Below are 22,689 nucleotides of genomic sequence, written 5' to 3'. Positions count from 1 at the left end.
TTATAGGTTAATGTACAGTAATGAAGAGGATGGGAAACACAAGGGCTGACAGAGACGGCAGGGAGCATGAAGAATGAGCAGGGCAGATGTGTGGGCACAGTATAGCAGCACTCTCTGTCCGGGGAGAGAGGGGTTACAGCTATGTAGAGATTACCTCCACAGTCCTGTCCCCTGATGTAAGCCCTAGCCTGCAGTGGATCTGCTATGATTTAGAAGGAGAGGGAGACTTCCTGGGTCAGAGGACAGAGCTGTAGACCCCGCTATGCAGACCATGCTCCTCCCCCACTCTCCACTCGCGCTCCCACCCAGTACAGGGAACTCTTAAACCCAAGCAATGCTCTTACACCAAGTCACAATTTTGAAAAACTGTGAGCTCTTAAACCAAAACGCTCTTAAACCAAGGTACCACTGTATTTGCATTGTAATCAAATATATGGAGGTGAGTGGGGGCATGGTTAGCTTATGGGAGGCCAAGGCCACCAGAATATAGTGCCAGCTTCATACTATCCCCTACCTGACCCATTGTAGCACCCATAGTGCCAGCTTCATACTGTCCCCCACCAGACCCATTATAGTCTCAATAGTGCCAGCTTCATACCACCCCCCACCAGATCCATTATAGCCCCCATAGTACCAACTTGATAGTTGCTTCACTTGTGATCGAGAAGATGCCCCCTTTGAGTCACTGGATGTATTTGCATTGTAACCAAATATATGGAGGTGAGTGGGGCATGGTTAGCTTATGGGAGGCTAAGACATATTTTTTAAACAGAGGCCCTCTGCAGTCTGTATCTGCCTCAATATTCACCACGTGACAACCTTCTTATTGAAAAAACATGCCCTTGATCCAATATGGCAGCCATGTTCTGGATATAGCCTAAAACATATATATGTAGTGTCCCAGCACAGGTGTGCTAATAACTTTCTTTACACATCTGAGCAAAGTAACTCACTCAGGTGCTCACAAAGGGGATAAAGTAAAACTGTAATATGTGTTTTTTCCCCTCTTGGTGTCACTGTCTGTATTTTCTATTCTCAATGCTATACACAGTTGAAGGAAGCATTAAGTTAAATGTTCTCTGTCACGTAATGTTTTACCCTGTCACAGGTGCTGGTCCCCTTTTCCACTTTTTCTACCCTATTGCCTAGTTCCCTATTTCCTGGTGGGAGGAGTTCTCTAGCCAGTTTAGTTGGAAAAGAACAACACACAGAGACAGTTCCTGCTGCAGTGAACCCAGGGCGTTGCTCAGGCCAGGACGCTTGTCAGGGACCAAGAGACTTAAAGATTTCTTGAGCAAGTAACCTCAGCTAGCATGCAGTTCTAGACCCCTCAGGAGGAAGGACTTCCTCTGAGGATCACCTTGTCCATGCCAGGGATACAGTCTACACAACACAGTATACTTGGAGTTAGGTACTGACCCCAGTAGGACAAATCTGCAGTTAGCCTACATATCCTACTGCAATGAATGGCTATTCTGAGAAGTCTCGGAATGTCTTTTTAACCCAGCGCAGGGACCTGGGACTTTGTACTACCCTCTCTCGACACTGTAGGGCATAAGGCGTTCAGATCAAAGTTATCCGTACGTGAGTGCGAGTGTCTTCGTCTTCTCTTCCGTTGTTTACTACGCTATCCGGGCAGAGTACACAGCTACATTGGACAGGACCCAAGACGCTTCTCTACTCCACTTTCCTCTTGTCCACAACCTACCTCTACTGCCTCTCACCTGCAGTTGCCAAAGTCTTATTGTATTGCACTGAAGATCTTAAGTAAACAAACGCTATCCTGGTTGAAGTGACTCTGTACCCACAATCTGTGCCCCCCAAACTGCTTGTACCGTCAGATAGCTGCTTTTAATCCAAGATCTGTCCTGGAGTCTGTTCGGCAGGTGATGAAGTTATTGTCCTAAAAAAACTACTTTTAAACTTGCAGCTCTGTGTCAAACTGGCGTGGTCTAGAGTGTCTGTGCATTAGCCTGGCACAACCACTATGTCCCTCCTCCCCGCCCTCCTCATCATTAGGAATGCCCCATGCAGTTATTCTCCTATTCATCAGCTGTGTGAGCACGGCACATGGGCTGGATCGTTAGGGCACCTGTGCAGTGTTCGCTGCAGAGGAACAGGAAAAATGGTGAAGAGGGTGGGGAGGAGGGACAGAGGGACGGAGGGGTGGTGCAAGGTTAGGGCACAGATATTCTAGGCCATGGCAGTTTGACACAGGGCTGCCAGTTTAAAAGTTGTTTTTTAGGACAATAACTACATCATATGCTGAACGGACCCCAGGACAGATCTTGGATTAAAAGCATCTCTCCGAAGGTACAAGCGGTTTGGGAGGGACAGATTGTGGGTATGGAGTCGCTTGAAGTAAGGAGAATACCTCTAGCAGTCAGGCAATTCAATCGGGACCCCAACAGACACACTGTGGGGGGCCCGATTGGTAAGTGACAGGAGCAGCTCCTGTCACCTGGACTTAAATGCCGGGACTGTGACTGTTTAAGGGGTTAATGGTCGGCGGCCAGGAAATCGCACTGGACTGTCATTGAGGGTTAGGTCTTTACCTGTTATAAAGCGAGCTGAGCTCCGGGAGGGCATACACTTATGTCGTCTTGCAGTAAAGCTCAGGCACCATGGACGTAAATGTACACCCATGGTTGTTAATGGGTTAAAGAATGTGCCTTGACCTCCCACAACCTTACCATGCCCCCACCCACCACCTCCATATATATGATAACAATGAAAACACATCCAGTGACTTACGAGGGCATCTTCTCTGAGTAAATCACAAGTTTTCACTGATCTTTCTCTGTTCACGCCTCTTTTTCATCTACATGTGTCCGACCATCATGAATGACTGGTCTCTGCAGAATCTGCTGGACAAACAATTTAGGCTCCTTCTCTCAGCGCCATTGCCACCTCTATACAAGCATCTGTGCTACTATATAGTGTTAGCCCTCTTTTTGCCTCTTGTATAGTATTAGGCTCCCCCTGTGCCTCCATATAGTAGTTAGACCCCTCTCTGCTCCTGTATAGTGTTAGGCCCTCCTCTGTGCCTATATTTAGTGCTAGGTCCTTGTTTGCCCCAAATAGTATTGGGCCTCCTCTGTTCCCCTGTATAGTTGGCCCTCTCTATGCTTCTGGTGCAGTGTTGGGCAGAAATGCTGCCTGTGTCAAAAGTCCCAGCAGCCACTGCCCTGCATCGCTCTCTCAATTGTGTGTGAATCTTGAATGTGCATGCACAGTTGGTAGTTATGATTCCCGGGAGGGTCCTGCAGCACAGCATACTGCATAGATAACGGGGCTCTCTGGTGGGCTAGTCCCTGCTGGCTCAGACTGCCCCCTCCCCAAGCCCGAGTGCAGTGAAACCACCATATTCATGCACCCAATAAATAATAGTGCTTTATCAGGGCCATATAATTCCTCTTTATGAAAATTAAAGGAGAAGTCCTGCAAACATTTTTATTAAAGTATTGTATTGCCCCCCAAAAGTTATACAAATCACCAATATACACTTATTACAGGAAATGCACATAAAGTGCATTTTTCTCTGCACTTACTACTGCATCAAGGCTTCACTTCCTGGATAACATGGTGATGTCACTTCCTGGATAAAATGGTGATGTCACTTCCTGGATAAAATGGTGATGTCACTTCCTGGATAACATGGTCATGTCACTTCCTGGATAAAATGGTGATGTCACGACTCCCATAGTTATAGTGTCCTCTTTACTTCCCCATACAGTAGTAGTAGTGGCCCCTTTGTGCCCTTAAAACTAGTGGTGTCCCCCTAAAGACACCTGCTTTAACTGTTGCTCCCCCAGTAAAATAAACAAACCGTATGCCATATGCCGGGGTAGCTGTTAGGTGTTGTGGAACAAGGTGGGTGTAGGGTCACTTGGGCACTTGTCACGGTGGCCAAAATTGGTGTTAGAACCCACCCCCGAACAATCAAACACTGTGATTGAAGGTGAGGATAGCCCAAGTGTAGGTGTAGGCGCAGGTGTGACAAAAATAGGACAGTCCAGCACTTAACCAAATGAACAGTTTACTTGATATCTTCAGTGCATTTCAATATAGTGGTAGTATAGCTTAAAGAGCAGGTGATAGTTAGTGAAAAGTAGTTGTGTACAGAGAAGAGAGTAAGGATGCATCTTGGGGGCCAGGTCCAGGTACAGTAGTTGTCTGCTGGGATAGTGTGTAGAAGAAGAAGTGTAGAGAAGAATACTCTTACTCACGTTTAGATAGTGTGCTACCTGACCCCCTTCTGCCCTAACCAGTTTACCGAGTGCCAGGTTGGGTAGTACGAGCCCCAGGACTTTACAACTGGGCATAGCAAATTTTCCAAGACTTCAGGAATAACCGTGCAGATAGTAGGATACGTCAGCTTTCCACTATTTGTCCTACTGGGGTCAGGACCTAACTGTGGTTACTGCCCTTTACTTGTGAAGAGATCCCAGGCATGGACAAGGTTTCCTCAGAGGACGGCTACCGCTCCCAAGGGTTTGGCACTGCATGCTTGTTATTGGTGGGCTGTGGAAAGAGGATAAAGAAGGTGGAAAAAGTGAGGGACAGCACCTGCACCTGTAAAAGAACAGAACAGAACATGTGACAAACAACAGTTAACCCATTATAGCTTCATCTGTGCTTCCCACATAACATACAGCAAGAAAGAAAGTGACACCTAGTGGGGAAAATACATAACAACATCTTCTTCATCCACTTTGTGCAATACCTGACAGAAATACTTTGCTCATGTGTAATAAAACTTAGTGGGACCACCTGTAGTGAGACACTACAAGTGCCCACCACAGTTATTGTGCCACCACATCATCACAGATGGCTTTGCATCTGGCTAAGCCTGTACGTCCCCCTGTGGACCCCTTTTGTAATCTGCACAATACTGTAAGTCTGGGGGTTTTCTTTATGTGGCCCCTGACACTCCTATCATCACCAGGGTCTGGTCTGTCTCTTCTTATAGACAGCTGTTCTACTCTCTTCTTATAGATGGCTGTTCTGCTCTCTTCTTATAGATGGCTGGTCTGCTCTCTTCTTATAGATGGCTGTTCTGCTCTCTTCTTATAGATGGCTGGTCTGCTCTCTTCTTATAGATGGCTGGTCTGTTCTCTTCCTATAGACGGCTGTTCTGCTCTCTTCTTATAGATGGCTGGTCTGCTCTCTTCTTATAGACGGCTGTTCTGTTCTCTTCTTATAGATGGCTGTTCTGCTCTCTTCTTATAGACGGCTGTTCTGTTCTCTTCTTATAGATGGCTGTTCTGCTCTCTTCTTATAGATGGCTGGTCTGCTCTCTTCTTATAGACGGCTGTTCTGCTCTCTTGTTATAGACGGCTGGTCTGTTCTCTTCTTATAGATGGCTGTTCTGCTCTCTTCTTATAGATGGCTGGTCTGCTCTCTTCTTATAGATGGCTGGTCTGCTCTCTTCTTATAGATGGCTGGTCTGCTCTCTTCTTATAGATAGCTGTTCTGCTCTCTTCTTATAGACGGCTGTTCTGCTCTCTTCTTATAGACGGCTGTTCTGCTCTCTTCTTATAGATGGCTGGTCTGCTCTCTTCTTATAGATGGCTGTTCTGCTCTCTTCTTATAGACGGCTAATCTGCTCTCTTCTTATAGACGGCTGTTCTGCTCTTTTCTTATAGATGGCTGTTCTGCTCTCTTCTTATAGATGGCTGTTCTGCTCTCTTCTTATATATGGCTGGTCTGCTCTCTTCTTATAGATGGCTGGTCTGCTCTCTTCTTATAGATGGCTGTTCTGTTCTCTTCTTATGGACGGCTGTTCTGCTCTCTTATAGATGGCTGGTCTGCTCTCTTCTTATAGATGGCTGATCTGCTCTCTTCTTATAGATGGCTAATCTGCTCTCTTCTTATAGATGGCTGGTCTGCTCTTTTCTTATAGATGGCTGGTCTGCTCTTTTCTTATAGACAGCTGTTCTGCTCTCTTCTTATAGATGGCTGGTCTGCTCTCTTCTTATAGACGGCTGTTCTGCTCTTTTCTTATAGACGGCTGTTCTGCTCTCTTCTTATAGACGGCTGTTCTGCTCTTTTCTTATAGACGGCTGTTCTGCTCTCTTCTTATAGACGGCTGTTCTGCTCTCTTCTTATAGACGGCTGTTCTGCTCTCTTGTTATAGACGGCTGGTCTGCTCTCTTCTTATAGATGGCTGTTCTGCTCTCTTCTTATAGACGGATGTTCTGCTCTTTTCTTATAGACGGCTGTTCTGCTCTCTTCTTATAGACGGCTAATCTGCTCTCTTCTTATAGACGGCTGTTCTGCTCTTTTCTTATAGACGGCTGTTCTGCTCTCTTCTTATAGACGGCTAATCTGCTCTCTTCTTATAGACGGCTGTTCTGCTCTCTTCTTATAGACGGCTGGTCTGCTCTCTTCTTATAGACGGCTGGTCTGCTCTCTTCTTATAGACGGCTGTTCTGCTCTTTTCTTATAGACGGCTGTTCTGCTCTCTTCTTATAGACGGCTAATCTGCTCTCTTCTTATAGACGGCTGTTCTGCTCTCTTCTTATAGATGGCTGGTCTGCTCTCTTCTTATAGATGGCTGGTCTGCTCTCTTCTTATAGATGGCTGGTCTGCTCTCTTCTTATAGATGGCTGTTCTGCTCTCTTCTTATAGATGGCTGGTCTGCTCTTTTCTTATAGATGGCTGGTCTGCTCTCTTCTTATAGATGGCTGGTCTGCTCTCTTCTTATAGATAGCTGGTGGGCCATGTAACTTCTCTGCTTCTTCCCCTTCTTACAACTCTGCAATCCAGATGAGGCTATTTTTTGTAATTGATAAAATGGACCTACTCTACAAAAGAAGCCGATCACTGACCAATGTAATTCATCCAGGTGAAGGTTACTTAACCCATTTACAGTGGCACCGCAGTGGTGATGGTTTCAGACACAGTATGGGCCCTTTGTAAGAGAGAGACAGGCTCAGGACGCATGCACACAGTCCAGACTCCCCCCTCCATAGAACTAGTTAAGCCCCGCCCACACCACGTGTTCTGACTCCGTGCCTCTACTACATAGTTACATAGTTAATACGGTTGAAAAAAGACACATGTCCATCAAGTTCAACCAAGGAGGGGATGGATACAGGGAAGGGGGAGGGGTGATAGGTTCTATACATATGCATCTATATTATTTTGGTCTAAGAACTTGTCTAGCCCTGTTTTGAAGCCCTCTACTGTTTTTGCTGTGACCAGATCCTGTGGTAGACTGTTCTACAGATTCACAGTTCTCATGGTAAAGAAGACTTGTCGCCTCCGGAGATTGAACCTTTTTTTCTCCAGGCGGAGGCAGTGCCCTCTTGTCCTTTGAAGGGGATTTTACCTGGAACATCTTTTCCCCATATCTCTTGTAGGGGCCATTTATATATTTAAATAAATTAATCATATCTCCCCTTAAATGTCTCTTCTCCAGACTAAACAAATGTAATTCTTTTAATCTCTCCTCATAACCGAGATGCTTCATTCCCCTTATTACTTTAGTTGCCCGTCTTTGTAAGACAGGCTTGGTCTGACCACAGGTCATTAATTGTGAAATCCATTAAAAGGTTAAGATTATCCCATAAAGTGATGGTATATTACTGGGGGGGGTTGGTAAGGATCCTGAATAGAGATGAGCGAACCTCGAGTCGATCCGAACCCGAACGTTCGGCATTTGATTAGCAGTGGCTGCTGAAGTTGGATAAAGCCCTAAGGCTATGTGGAAATCATGGATATAGTCATTGGCTGTATCCATGTTTTCCAGACAACCTTAGAGCTTTATCCAAGTTCAGCAGCCCCAGCTAATCAAATACCGAACGTTCGGGTTCGGATCGACTCGAACTCGAACCCGATTTGCTCATCTCTAATCCTGAATGTAGGGAAATCTGCGCTGTGTATCCACTGCGTGATGTCAGCTGTATATTACAGTGAAGGAAGAGACCTGTAATAAACTTACTTTGCTGTGCTCCAGTAATGGCCTCCTGTCCCATCCTGTCCTCTGCCAATAACACTAGGGGGCGCCCTATGTTTTTGTGTTCTACCACTAGATGTCAGTCTATCAGTGTACAACCTATTAGTTTGTAACCCTTCTGCACCTCATTAGGATTTTTACCATTTATGTTCATAGACCTTGTGAAGTTCTGACCTTGTTAACTGTTTGTTCCCAGTGGCCCTGCTATTAGATTTTTTTTTTAACATCAGTTTTAATGTGCAGCTTCTGGGCCCAATGTAGTATCTGTCACATGACCCCCCATCTACCATGTGCTATTTATGATACTGGTGTCTTCTTATGTGACAGAGGATCCTCCGTAGATCAGACCTACACCCTTGGGCAATCAGAGTACTTAGAGGCCACAATCAAAGTTGGTAGAAATGAGCCCCCCAGTAAGTGATTTGTGTCCTCTGATTTAACCCTTTCTTAACTAGGGTTATTACATGTCCCAGTCCACACCTAGTAAAGACCCATGGCTGCACTGATCATGTGACCACTGGATGTGACACCATATTACTAAATCTGATCAACTACTGGTAATGTAATGTAATATCCATACCCCTATTGTACCTAATTTATTGTTTTCCCCATGAACTTTGTTTGCTGTCAATGAATGAAAACTATCAATTTCATCCACAGACTAAAAACTCACACAGGCCTAATTCCCAGGTGAGGATTTGCTATAATTGTATGCAATCCACGATACATTTCACTTGCACTGATACATTGTAACAAACTATCCAGACAGCAGAGACATTGTGCCACTGATGTGTTTAGTTTAGGATTATCTAGACTTCACTGGTCACAAACCATCAGCTTTGAGGAATACTGGATTGACAACTTCAGATCTTTACTACAACGATTTTTGGTTTATGCCGGATTATCAGAACTAGAATCCTAACTATAAGGTACACAACAAGAAGAACACATTCACAGCAACCAGTTATAGACTAGAGGAGTGCTATTAAAATGCTGCACTGCTGCCATCTAGTGGACCAGTAAGGAAACAACACTTTACTGTTTCACCTTGTAAAACAATCCCAGGGGAGCTGCATTTTGCTAACACCTGTAATTGGCACTTGAGTCTAAAGTCTATGTAGCCTGAACTACAATCTGGACTGCATAAGTGCAGGTTCCTTTTTTTTTTTCTTTACTATCCAAGCTTCAGGCATCTGCATAAACTTACATTCATTCTTAAACCAGAAAGGGACCTATATTGACCACAATTGTGGAAAAGGCCTTACAATAAATTCTCATGATCTGTTCAAAATGAAACTTCACACCCCCCTTCAACCCACACACACACCATGTGCCATGTACACTGGGGTCCTCGGGGCAAGTCTTTGATAGTATTTTTCTTGTCTGTGTCGTTCACCATTCACCTTTCTTATCTTCTGCCAGACCAGACTGGCCCAGACCGCCGTAAATACTACTTCTAGCCATTCTTCTAAAATCTATTGGACAAATATCTCAGGCTCTGTGCTTTTCCAGAATCATTCCCACTTTTTACCAACTTACCATACACCAATTTGCCATCCAAAAAGACCAACATGTTAATAATGCTTCCATTAATTTCTCACACAGTAACAGTAACCCTGGTGTACCCTGCACAGTGTAGGTAGGTCCCTCCATTATGTAGGTAGGTCCTCACTATTGACTATGTAAAAGAAGCTATACTCACCACCCCCAATCCCCTTCAGCTCCTGGTCCCAGCTCATCACTGCTACTTCCTGGTCATGTGTCATCCCCACAGGAACTGCCTGCTCAGCCAATCACTGGCTACACCACAGCTGCAAGTCCCCACTCTCAGCTGTTCTCTCCTTCCTTCCTGCTAAGGCAATCAGTGACTGAGGCGGGGCCCCAGCGTGGCTAGTGATTGGCTGAGCAGGGCAGTTCCTGTGGGGATGACACATGACCAGGAAGTAGCAGTGATGAGTTGGGACCAGGAGCTGCAGGGGATGGGGGCAGGTGAGTATAGATTCTTTTTCCTCATCTAGAGCCATGTATAATTTTTTTGCTCCTGACCTTCATCCTGAAGACATTTCTGAGATATAGGATATAACAGGGGCTACATAATTTCCATGTAATGTTTGGCAAGAATTGATCCCCCCCACAGAGGCCAATATTCCTGCAATACTATTTCATCACCTGGTAGAATTCCTGGTGCATTTTTTCGCTGCGGTTCTAAAGGCCAAAGGAGATCTGACAGGCTGCTAGATGGGAGGGCTGTAATAAGGAGGACATTCAGTGTATACAAAGCAATAGCAATAAGACTGTTCTTTATAAAGATCTGAGTGATCTCTCTACATAGGAAACACATACATGTACCCTTCTACAAGTCTGTGGAGAATCCAGTACAGAAGGAATAGCTAAAATAATGATAGTAATAGTTTCCGCCATATGGTTCACTATCATCAAAGGAAAGAAGAGGTATGTGGGGCAGTAATTGCTTCATGAACATTCTCTGATAATCCGCAGCAGATGACACAGAGACGTGTACAGCCCCATATGCATGTGTATGACTGTACATACGACTACACATAAAAGGTGACCATATCCCACACCGTATCCACCAGCACCCTTCCATTACTGATACCAGTGTAATATAGTGATGCTGGAAGGTAGGCCCAACACCAGCTTAAACTTTGGCTGTCCAGGCATGATGGGAATTGTAGTTTTGCAACAGCTGGAGGGTCTGAGGTGCAAAGGTGCGTGTGTAATAGACGCAGTGCAGAGGTGTGTATTTAATAGACGCAGTGTCGAGGTGTGTATGTAATAGACGCAGTGCATAGGTGTGTATGTAATAGACGCAGTGCAGAGGTGTGTATGTAATAGACGCAGTGCAGAGGTGTGTATGTAATAGACACAGTGCAGAGGTGTGTATGTAATAGACGCAGTGCAGAGGTGTGTATGTTATGAGTGCAGTGCGGAGGTGTGTATGTAATAGACGCAGTGCAGAGGTGTGTATGTAATGAGTGCAGTGCAGAGGTATGTATGTAATGAGTGCAGTGCAGAGGTGTGTATGTAATAGACGCCGTGCAGAGGTGTGTATGTAACCAGTGCAGTGCAGAGGTGTGTACAGTATGTAATAGACGCAGTGCAGAGGTGTGTATGTAATAGACGCCGTGCAGAGGTGTGTATGTAACCAGTGCAGTGCAGAGGTGTGTATGTAATAGACGCAGTGCAGAGGTGTGTATGTAATAGACGCCGTGCAGAGGTGTGTATGTAACCAGTGCAGTGCAGAGGTGTGTATGTAATAGACGCCGTGCAGAGGTGTGTATGTAACGAGTGCAGTGCAGAGGTGTGTACAGTATGTAATAGACGCAGTGCAGAGGTGTGTACAGTATGTAATAGACGCAGTGCAGAGGTGTGTATGTAATAGACGCAGTGCAGAGGTGTGTATGTAACCAGTGCAGTGCAGAGGTGTGTATGTAATAGACGCAGTGCAGAGGTGTGTATGTAATGAATAGTGATGAGCGAATACTATTTGATCTAATAGTAAGCTATTCGTGCTATTCGATTGCGGTCGAATATTCAAACGCTAACGCAGTAGAAATTCGATTCGCACTAGGGACTAGGGCTTTAATAAAAAACCTCTAACTGTGATTGGCTGGCTAAACTACGTCACCTCCTGAATATAAGAATAGTGATTTCAGATTTGTGTCACTAGCTGGTTGGAGCTAGAGAGGGAGAGACTGTATACAAGGGAGAGAAAGCTTTTAGGTGAAGTTAGGTAGGGAGGTACTCCCAAAAGCCCTTGTTAGAGCTAAAAGTATAAAATCCATATATTTAGAAGCTGTTGTGAGACAGGCAGTGTGTTCAGACATCTGGGCTTTTATACTTCAGATCCGACCACTTTCTCTGGATCTGGCCCCAATTTCTTTGCAGCTAAAACTTCCGCCGCAAGCCAAGTATAATTTTATTAATAATTTTTTTGTGCAGGTTCAGATTCTGCACTGATCCATGTTTTAAATCATAGTCCATCCTGTCCATAATTTTCACCAGGTATTTGAGTTCACCAAACCCGAATGTTGGCATCATTTCCTGAGGTTTGATTGTACACTTGGTGACCTCCTAGTGGTCGAATATTGATTTCCAGGTCCCAAGTATTTTCTCCCATAGACTATAATGGGATTCGATATTTGTTCGGGAGCTATTTGATTTGAATTTCAAATGATCGAATATTTCACTTTTTGCTCATCTCGTGCATAGATGTGTGTATGTAATGAATGCAGTTCAGAGGTGTGTATGGGATGAATGCAGTCAAGGGTGTGTGTGTAATGAATATAGTGCAGAGATGTGTGTGTAATGGATGCAGTGCAGAAGTGTGTGTAATGAGTGCAGTGCAGAGGTGTGTGATGCATACAGAGATGTAGGTGAACAGTATAATGTCAGTGTTATGTGAGTGCACTGTTATGTACCACATGCAGCACTTAGTGGCTTCCCCAGTTGTACCAGCTCCCCAGCTGCAGACATAGAGGGACGATCCTCCTCCTTGGACTTTATGGAATCTGGTTCTCCCCTGATGGACCTAGCTTGAAATGCACCTCTGAAACCCCAGGGTTCCCTCTAGTACTATCTGCGGGCACTGTAATCAGGTATACCCCAGCAGAAGTGTAAAGTGTCACCTAGATTGTTTTATACAGGTTAGATCCAGATACTGAAATGTTCTCTTTTCTAGTCTGTTTCTGTTTTCTGATTGTAATTTTTCGTTTAAGTCATAGTATATTATTATAGGGGCAACATTTACTGACATGCTTTACAGCAAGCCCCATGGACATCTCCAGATCCTATTCATTATATGGGACACATTTGTGAGCATGCTCTGTGACCAGTACAGGAGGAGGGGGAGGCTGAGCGGCCATTACTGCTGTATGTACTCCTTTAAGGTGCTGAGCCGGTGGTCATTCAGGTTAGAGTGACAGAGAGGCGGGTCCCCAGGGGTACTACAAGTCTCAGCTGGCCCTACCCCTGACTCCTGTACATTCCAGATGCCATGCTGTGTAATAACTGCTCTAAAGGCCGAGGATGCGTCCTGTAACTCTGGGGTCCTGTGATCCTGGTGGGCGGCCATGACAGTCAGTGAAGAGTTACCCGGGGATGATTCATAGCTGTGCACAGGATCACGTCTCCTGGATGGTAATAATGCGTCTTCATACAGGATCCTCGCTCATAATGTGGGGGCGTCGGTTGTTTTATTCCTTTGCACTTAATGGGAATATACAATGTTTCTTTGTGTATAACAATTTGCCATAAAGACAGGACGCAGATAATGTGGATCATGTGACTCTGTCGCCTAGCAACCAAACTCCATGCTCTGTTTGGGGGAGTCATCAGCTTGTTCTCCCTGGCGACTTCTGATCCTGGATGTGACAAGGTCTCCGGCTCTGAGGGGATGACTGACAATCATTGAATGGGAGTCCTCTGCGGAAGACCCCCCAATCCATGACCCAGAGAGATGTCAAATACTTACGGTAGAATGTGATGTGGAAAGAAATTATCATTCACATTTTATCTGTTGACGAAGTGTAAAGAAGGGCAACAAACATACAAAAATAAGCAAAAGTCCAAAAAGTTTCCTCTAAATCTAAACCGCTTAAAGGAATGTGAACCCTAGATCACACTCTAAAAGGAATCCAGACCCCAGAGGAGAAACTAAAAGGAATCCAGACCCCAGACTAGGCCCTAAAAGGAATCTAAACCCCAGATCACACCCTTAAAGGGTTTGGCCACTTTATAGTAAAATAGCTCAGTGTACAGTATTAGTAAGTGTACTCACTGTATATACTGACAGCAGCTCCCTGTGTACTCACTGTATATACTGACAGCAGCTCCCTGTGTACTCACTGTATATACTGACAGCAGCTCCCTGTGTACTCACTGTATATACTGACAGCAGCTCCATGTGTACTCACTGTATATACTGACAGCAGCTCCCTGTGTACTCACTGTATATACTGATAGCAGCGCCCTGTGTACTCACTGTATATACTGACAGCAACTCCCTGTGTACTCACTGTATATACTGACAGCAGCTCCCTGTGTACTCACTGTATATACTGACAGCAGCTCCCTGTGTACCTCACAGAGGTAATATCAGACTCCCCTCCTCCAGGCTGGGCTGCCCTGCTCTGCTCTGTGGTGTTTTGGTCCATAAGATTGCTGACATGGAGGAGCATGTGACCAGGCCCCGCCCCCCTGTGTCCACCACTGAGCCTGTATGTGTCTATGGAGGACACAGGGGACAGGGCATGGTCACATGCTCCTCCATGTCAGCCATTTTGTGGACTGAAACAAAACAGAGCAGGGCAGCCCAGCCTGGAGGAGGGGAGTCTGATTTTAGCTCTATGAGGTACACAGGGAGCTGCTGTTAGTATATACATTGAGCACACTTACTAATACTTTGTACTGACCTATTTTACTAAAAAGTGTCCAACCCCTTTAAAGGAATTCAGACCCCAGATGAGAAACTAAAAGTAATCTAGACCCAAGATCAGACCCTAAAAAGAATTCAGAACCTAAAAGGAATCCAGACCCCAGATGAGACACTAAAAGGAATCTATATCCCAGATCAGAAAGGAGTTTATGCCCCAGATCAGACCCTAAAAGGAATCCAGACCCTAGATTAGGTCCTTAAAGGAATCCAGACCCCAGATGAGAAACTAAAAGGAATCTATATCCCAGATAAGACCCTAAAAGGAATCCAGACTCCAGATCAGACCCTAAAAGGAATCCAAATCCCAGATCAGACGCTAAAAGGAATCCAGATCCCAGATCAGAAACTAAAAGGAACCTTGACCCTAGATATCACCCTAAAAGGAATCCTGACCCCAGATCAAACCCTAAAAAGAATTCATCCCCAGATGAGAAACTAAAATGAGTCTAGGCCCCTAGATCAGACCCTAAAAAGAATCCAGACTCCAGATCAGACCCTAAAAGAAATCTAAACCCCATATGAGAAATAAAAAGGGATCTCAACCCTAGATCACACTATATAAGGAATCCAGACCCCAGATGAGAAACTAAAGGGAATCTAGGCCCTAGATCAAACCCTAAAAAGAATCCAGATCAGACCCTTAAAAGAATCTGAACCCCAGATGCGAAACTAAAAGGAACCTTGACCCTAGATATCACCCTAAAGGGAATCCAGACTCCAGATCAGACCCTAAAAAGAATTCAGACCCCAGATGACAAACTAAAAGGAGTGCTGACCCCAGATACTCAGAACCTAGATTAGAAATGAAAAGGAATCCAGACCCCAGATCAGACCCTAAAAGAAATCCAGATCCCAGGTAAGAAACTAAAATAAATCTAGACCCCAAATAAAACCTAAAAACGAATGCCATAAAAAAATTAGAACCAAAAGTAGGCCTGCAGATTAACTCAAGGCATAGACCGGCCCCCAAAATAAGCTCAGACCCCAGACCAGAAAAAAAAATATTCCATCTCTTTACTAAACCTCTTAATGGTTCAAACCCTCTGAATAAACTCAGGACCCCAAATTGTGGGTCCTGACACAGGACTCAAGATAGCAACATGCAGAAATTAGGAGGAGGAACCCAGGAAGGAAATTATCTCTGTACATAACATCACACTGTGAGTATTATCTCTGCACTGTGACATCACTATATTCATTATCCATGTACAGTGCCAGCAGAGTGCCCCCATGTTCAGTGCCAGCAGAGTGCCCCCATGTACAGTGCCAGCAGAGTGCCCCCATGTACAGTGGCAGTAGAGTGCCCCCATGTTCAGTGCCAGCAGAGTGCCCCCATGTACAGTGCCAGCAGAGTGTCCCCATGTACAGTGCCAGCAGAGTGCCCCCATGTACAGTGGCAGCAGAGTGCCTCCATGTACAGTGCGAGCAGAGTGTCCCCATGTACAGTGACAGCAGAGTGCCCCCATGTACAGTGCCAGCAGAGTGCCCCCGTGTACAGTGTCAGCAGAGTGCCCCCATGTACAGTGCCAGCAGAGTGCCCCCATGTTCAGTGCCAGCAGAGTGCCCCCATGTACAGTGCCAGCAGAGTGCCCCCTTGTACAGTGTCAGCAGAGTGCCCCCATGTACAGTGCCAGCAGAGTGCCCCCATGTACAGTGCCAGCAGAGTGCCCCCATGTTCAGTGCCAGCAGAGTGCCCCCATGTACAGTGCCAGCAGAGTGCCCCCATGTACAGTGCCAGCAGAGTGCCCACATGTTCAGTGCCAGCAGAATGCCCCCATGTACAGTGCCAGTAGAGTGCCCCCATGTACAGTGCCAGCAGAGTGCCCCCATGTTCAGTACCAGCAGAGTGCCTCCATGTACAGTGCCAGCAGAGTGCCCCCTTGTACAGTGCCAGCAGAGTGCCCCCATGTACAGTACCAGCAGAGTGCCCACATGTTCAGTACCAGCAGAATGCCCCCATGTACAGTGCCAGCAGAGTGCCTCCATGTACAGTGCCAGCAGAGTGCCCCCATGTACAGTGCCAGCAGAGTGCTTCCATGTACAGTGCCAGCAGAGTGCCCCCATGTACAGTGCCAGCAGAGTGCCCCCATGTACAGTGTCAGCAGAGTGCCCCCATGTACAGTGTCAGCAGAGTGCCCCCATGTTCAGTACCAGCAGAGTGCCCCCATGTTCAGTGCCAGCAGAGTGCCCCCATGTACAGTGCCAGCAGAGTGCCCCCATGTACAGTGCCAGCAGAGTGCCCCCATGTACAGTGCCAGCAGAGTGCCCCCATGTACAGTGCCAGCAGAGTGCACCCATGTACAGTGTCAGCAGAGTGCCCCCATGTTCAGTACCAGCAGAGTGCCCCCATGTTCAGTACCAGCAGAGTGCCCCCATGTTCAGTGCCAGCAGAGTGCCCCCTTGTACAGTGCCAGCAGAGTGCCCCCATGTACAGTGCCAGCAGAGTGCCCCCATGTACAGTGCCAGCAGAGTGCCCACATGTTCAGTGCCAGCAGAGTGCCCCCATGTACAGTGCCAGTAGAGTGCCCCCATGTACAGTGCCAGCAGAGTGCCCCCATGTTCAGTACCAGCAGAGTGCCCCCATGTACAGTGCCAGTAGAGTGCCCCCATGTACAGTGCCAGCAGAGTGCCCCCATGTTCAGTACCAGCAGAGTGCCCCCATGTACAGTGCCAGCAGAGTGCCCCCTTGTACAGTGCCAGCAGAGTGCCCCCATGTACAGTGCCAGCAGAGTGCCCACATGTTCAGTACCAGCAGAATGCCCCCATGTACAGTGCCAGCAGAGTGCCTCCATGTACAGTGCCAGCAGAGTGCCCCCATGTACAGTGCCAGCAGAGTGCTTCCATGTACAGTGCCAGCAGAGTGCCCCCATGTACAGTGCCAGCAGAGTGCCCCCATCTACAGTGTCAGCAGAGTGCCCCCATGTACAGTGTCAGCAGAGTGCCCCCATGTTCAGTACCAGCAGAGTGCCCCCATGTTCAGTGCCAGCAGAGTGCCCCCATGTACAGTGCCAGCAGAGTGCCCCCATGTACAGTGCCAGCAGAGTGTCCCCATGTACAGTGCCAGCAGAGTGCCCCCATGTACAGTGTCAGCAGAGTGCCCCCATGTTCAGTACCAGCAGAGTGCCCCCATGTTCAGTGCCAGCAGAGTGCACCCATGTACAGTGCCAGCAGAGTGCCCCCATGTACAGTGCCAGCAGAGTGCCCCCATGTACAGTGCCAGCAGAGTGCACCCATGTACAGTGTCAGCAGAGTGCCCCCATGTTCAGTGCCAGCAGAGTGCCCCCATGTACAGTGCCAGCAGAGTGACCCCTTGTACAGTGGCAGCAGCAGGACCAACATCAGTAATCAGCAATGATACAGGGCAGCAGATGACAGGAGGCCACAGCTCTTTCTATAACAGAGATAGGGAGCTTCGGCCCTCCAACTGTTGCAAAACTACAATTTCCATCATGCCTGGACAGTCTTTGGCTGTAGTTTTCCCCCATCCCTGCTCTATAATGATCTTTGCTGTTTTAGTAGAAAAATAATATCAGTGTCCTGCAGGTGGCGACATCACACAACTCCAGAGAGGAGGCATGGGCTAAGCAGTACAGTACAGAGTTATTTGTATACAGTATTGGGGCATCAGTGTAGACCATACTGAGACATTACTTAAAGGGTTGATAAACTGATCATTACTATCCTGCTATGGCTGTGGGTACATGAGTAATGTATACTTACCTGTCCCGCTCTGCTTCCGGATCTCAAGCAGACAGTATGGGATCTATACTCATCGGCCTGTTCTGGAGGGAGTGGGACGTCACTGGATGTTTCCAAAACACTAACAACATCGGGGAACAGGTGGCCCAGCATCTGGCAGTGGCAGGGGGGCAGGACAGGTAAGTATACATTACTCATGTCCCCTGCGGAATCATTAATAATAAGTTTATCCTGGACAATCTCTTTAAGTACAGTTTTATGTTATTCATAGTATTGTGGCAATTGTATCGTATACACAGTTCTGTGTTAGTGAAGACTTCAGAACAGAAGGATTTAGTGGTAGTGATTTCTGACACCTCACAATGAGTCACCAGTGTAGCCAGGCAGTGGGGAAAGCTAAAGGTATACTGCGCTGCATACTTAGAGGTATATGTCAGACTAATATATTCACTGATTGATCAGATGCTTGTAGAGGAGTATATACCAATTTCTTAAAGGAATAGAGAACCTCCAGGAGCCTAATTTTTTTTTTTTTTTACATCTTTTAAAGAGAGGAATTTCCTTCTTCGTTCTCTTTCTGTCAGGTCTTAGGAAATTCCCTCTCGTGCTGCTCTGTGATGGTGTCGTATATTCAGACTATCCACAGTATCAGATGAGGAAACTTTACTGCAATAAACCTCATCAGAGGAGACTCCGGATATTATTAGACTTTACTACCGAGAAGGTTGAGTAATAATTAAATTCCCCCTTGGGAATCACAATATTGCATGAGGGTGTTACACAAAAGGATTTTGTATTGGATCGGAGGTCACATCACATGACTGCGCAAGAGAGTCCATGGCGGGCAGTGAAACTACAACACTGGTGCCCCCCAAAACTACAACCTCTTGTATATACATCAGAATGCAATGAGCTGTAAGTGTAGGGACACAGTGTATATAGTTATACTAGATATAGAAGCAATAGTAACAATCAATCTATATAACAGGAAAAAGGACACAAGACCGGAGAGAGATCCCAGAGCATCATTACAGGAGCAAGATGGGACCTGCCAGGAATTCACAGGTAACATTGTGTCACCTTCACTGAACCCAGAAGCCTGCAGGGCACATAGGAATATCTGGAATACATGTGATCATTCCTGCACATAGGGGGCAGTATTATAGTAGTTATATTCTTGTATATAGGAGGCAGTGTTATAGTAGTTATATTCTTGTATATAGGGGCAGTAGTATAGGAGTTATATTCTTGTATATAGGAGCAGTATTATAGTAGTTATATTCTTGTATATAGGAGGCAGTATTATAGTAGTTATATTCTTGTATATAGGAGGCAGTATTATAGTAGTTATATTCCTGTATATAGGAGCAGTATTATAGTAGTTATATTCTTGTATATAGGAGCAGTATTATAGTAGTTATATTCTTGTATATAGGAGGCAGTATTATAGTAGTTATATTCCTGTATATAGGAGCAGTATTATAGTAGGTATATTCTTGTATATAGGAGCAGTATTATAGTAGTTATATTCCTGTATATAGGAGCAGTATTATAGTAGTTATATTCTTGTATATAGGAGCAGTATTATAGTAGTTAGATTCCTGTATATAGGAGCAGTATTATAGTGGTTATATTCTTGTATATAGGAGGCAGTATTAGTTATATTCTTGTATATAGTAGCAGTATTATAGTAGTTACATTCTTGTATATAGGGACAGTATTATAGTAGTTATATTCTTGTATATAGGAGCAGTATTATAGTAGTTATAATATTGTATATAGGAGCAGTATTATAGTAGTTATATTCTTGTATATAGGAGGCAGTATTATAGTAGTTATATTCTTGTATATAGCAGCAGTATTATAGTAGTTATATTCTTGTATATAGGGGAAGTATTATAGTAGTTATATTATTGTATATAGGGAGCAGTATTATAGTAGTTATATTATTGTATATAGGGGCAGTATTATAGTAGTTATATTCTTGTATATAGGGAGCAGTATTATAGTAGTTATGGTTCAGGGAAGAAAAAGAGTGCTGCACCTCACACCTATGGCTGATACTAGTACCTCTTGGCTGCATAAAAAACATCAGAATTCTGTATGTGAATTGATCAAGCCATACTGCCCCATGTACCGCGTGCAGGTATCTGATACACATGGGTTCCTACAGTAAGTCCACACTGTGCCAGTCAGCGACCACCACCGCCGCAGGCGTGCACAGTCAGGGAAGGTAGGCCATGGAATGGCCCTGCAACCCCCATGCCACAGGACCAGATGCAGGGATACCACTGTGCCAGACGCAGGGACACCACTGTGCGAGATGCAGGGACAGCACTGTGTATAGTAGTTATATTCTTGTACATAGGAGCAGTATTATAGTAGTTATATTCTTGTATACAGGGGCAGTATTATAGTAGTTACATTCTTGTATATAGGAGGCAGTATTATAGTAGTTATATTCTTGTATATAGGGGCAGTATTACAGTACTTATATTCTTGATTATAGGAGCAGTATTATAGTAGTTATATTCTTGTATATAGGAGGCAGTATTATCGTAGTTATATTCTTGTATATAGGGGCAATATTACAGTACTTATATTCTTGATTATAGGAGCAATATTATAGTAGTTATATTCTTGTATATAGGAGCAGTATTATAGTAGTTATATTCTTGTATATAGGAGCAGTATTATAGTAGTTATATTCTTGTACATAGGAGCAGTATTATAGTAGTTATATTCTTGTACACATGGTAGTAGAAGTATTATAGTAGTTATTTTTGTACATAGGGTAGTAGCAGTATTATAGACATTATATATGTGGCTGATAATTTCACACATATTTGTCTAGAGACAGTTCTCTACTTAGTTTTTAGTTTCTATCCCACCAACATCTTCACACTCTACCCAGTGTATATAAATATCTGTCTTTAGCGTTCTTCTCTATTATGGTACGTGAAGTGTTTTCCTTTGTTATAAAATGTGTGAATAGTTTTCACACATTTTTCACATTTATCTTCATGCTATGCTGCACTATTAGTTTTTGTCACTTCTATGTAAGACATAGGTGTCATACATGCAGCTTTCCAGCTGTTGCAAAACTACAATTCCCATCATGCTTGGATAGACAAAGCTAAAGCTCTGGCTGTCTAGGCATGATGGGAATTGTAGTTTTGCAACAGCTGGAAAGCTGCATGTACAGTATGACACCCCTGACATAAAAGCATGTCAGTGTGGAATGTCCGTCACATGGTTTATGGTCCTTCCTTCTTGTCTGTACCTCGGCACTGCAGGACGTCTTGTAACTACATCACATTCTGAGGTTACATGTAAGATTCTTTAAATTGTTACAAAGTAACCAAAATATTTGCAACATTGTATCCTACACTTGACTGGGATGCTGGGAACAGAGCGTTCCCTTGCTGGATCTATTGATTTCAGTCACTATGTTTGATACATTTACGAGTATATACAGCTTTTTTTTTTTTTTCCAGGACTCAACAACATGGCCGCCAGATATTGTGAGTTCCACAAATAAAAAGTTTACATGTCCAAATGTTCAGGGGATCCAGCATTTGCATGTGATGGTACCAGTCGGTTGGCTTGCTATGTATATCACAACCCTCCGTATGCCTTATGTAAAATAGCGGTTCATGGGCCCGGTGCCTCTGTGGTGTGTGTACATGGTGATAGCAGTTGGTTGGTTTGCTGTATATACCAGAAGCATAGAGCTAATTTGAGGTGTAACTAATGTACGGATGGGGGGATGAAAATTATATGTCAGTCTACATTGTAGCATTGGTATTCCGCTCATGAATCAGAAAACCTTAGAGGGGTAAAAAAATATTCTAATCAACAGGTGTCAGAAAGTTATATAGATTTGTAAGTTAAATGCTATACAGGAGAGAAAAGAGTGCTGCACCTCACACCTATGGCTGACACTAGTGCCTCTCGGCTGCATAAAAAAACATCAGAATTTTGTGTATGAATTGATCAAGCCATACTGCCCCATGTACCGCGTGCAGGTATCTGATACACATGGGTCCCTACACTGTGCAAGTCAGCGACCACCACCCCCGCAGGCGTGCACAGTCATGGAAGGGAGGCCATGGAACGCCCCTGCGACCCCCATATCACAGGACCAGACCAAATAATGCCACGCCAGAACCCGGCCAGCACCGCCAGCGGAGAAGGTCGCCCCCAAACAGCATGAGTCCGGATGAGGTATTGCGCTTACCATAGCTACTGCAGATAGAATGGGACAGACAGGAGGGATTAAAAGCATGTGCACTCAGGTGTCTCCTGCTAATTGCGGTCATGTGGGTCTCCCCAGGAGGAGTGCAAAACACGGAGAAAGAAAGCAAAATGCAATACAGGAGAGAAAAGAGCGCTGCACCTCACACCTATGGCTGACACTAGTGCCTCTCGGATTTGTAAGTTACTTCTATGTAAAAATCTCCAGTCTTCCAGTACTTACCAGCTGCTGTATGTCCTACAGGAAGTGGTGTATTCTTTCCAGTCTGACACACTGCTCTCTGCTGCCACCTCTAGCACATGAAAGCCCCCC

General features: G+C 45.1%; 1 protein-coding gene across 1 annotated transcript in view; it reads left to right on the top strand.

Annotated features, from left to right (window-relative positions):
- The first annotated feature begins 19,124 nt into the window (after positions 1-19,124).
- Positions 19,125-22,689, top strand: part of PTK2B (protein tyrosine kinase 2 beta) — a 102,882-nt gene continuing 99,317 nt past the window's right edge. The window contains exons 1-2 of the mRNA XM_069975746.1: positions 19,125-19,184; positions 21,617-21,643. The gene's annotated coding sequence lies outside the window, so the exon portion shown is untranslated. The remainder of the gene's footprint in view (positions 19,185-21,616; positions 21,644-22,689) is intronic.

This window comes from Dendropsophus ebraccatus, chromosome 6 (genome assembly GCF_027789765.1).
Source record: "Dendropsophus ebraccatus isolate aDenEbr1 chromosome 6, aDenEbr1.pat, whole genome shotgun sequence".
Classification (NCBI taxonomy): Eukaryota; Metazoa; Chordata; class Amphibia; order Anura; family Hylidae; genus Dendropsophus; species Dendropsophus ebraccatus.
The sequence above is the reverse complement of the archived record's forward strand: the minus strand, read 5'-3'. Positions and strand labels throughout refer to the sequence as shown.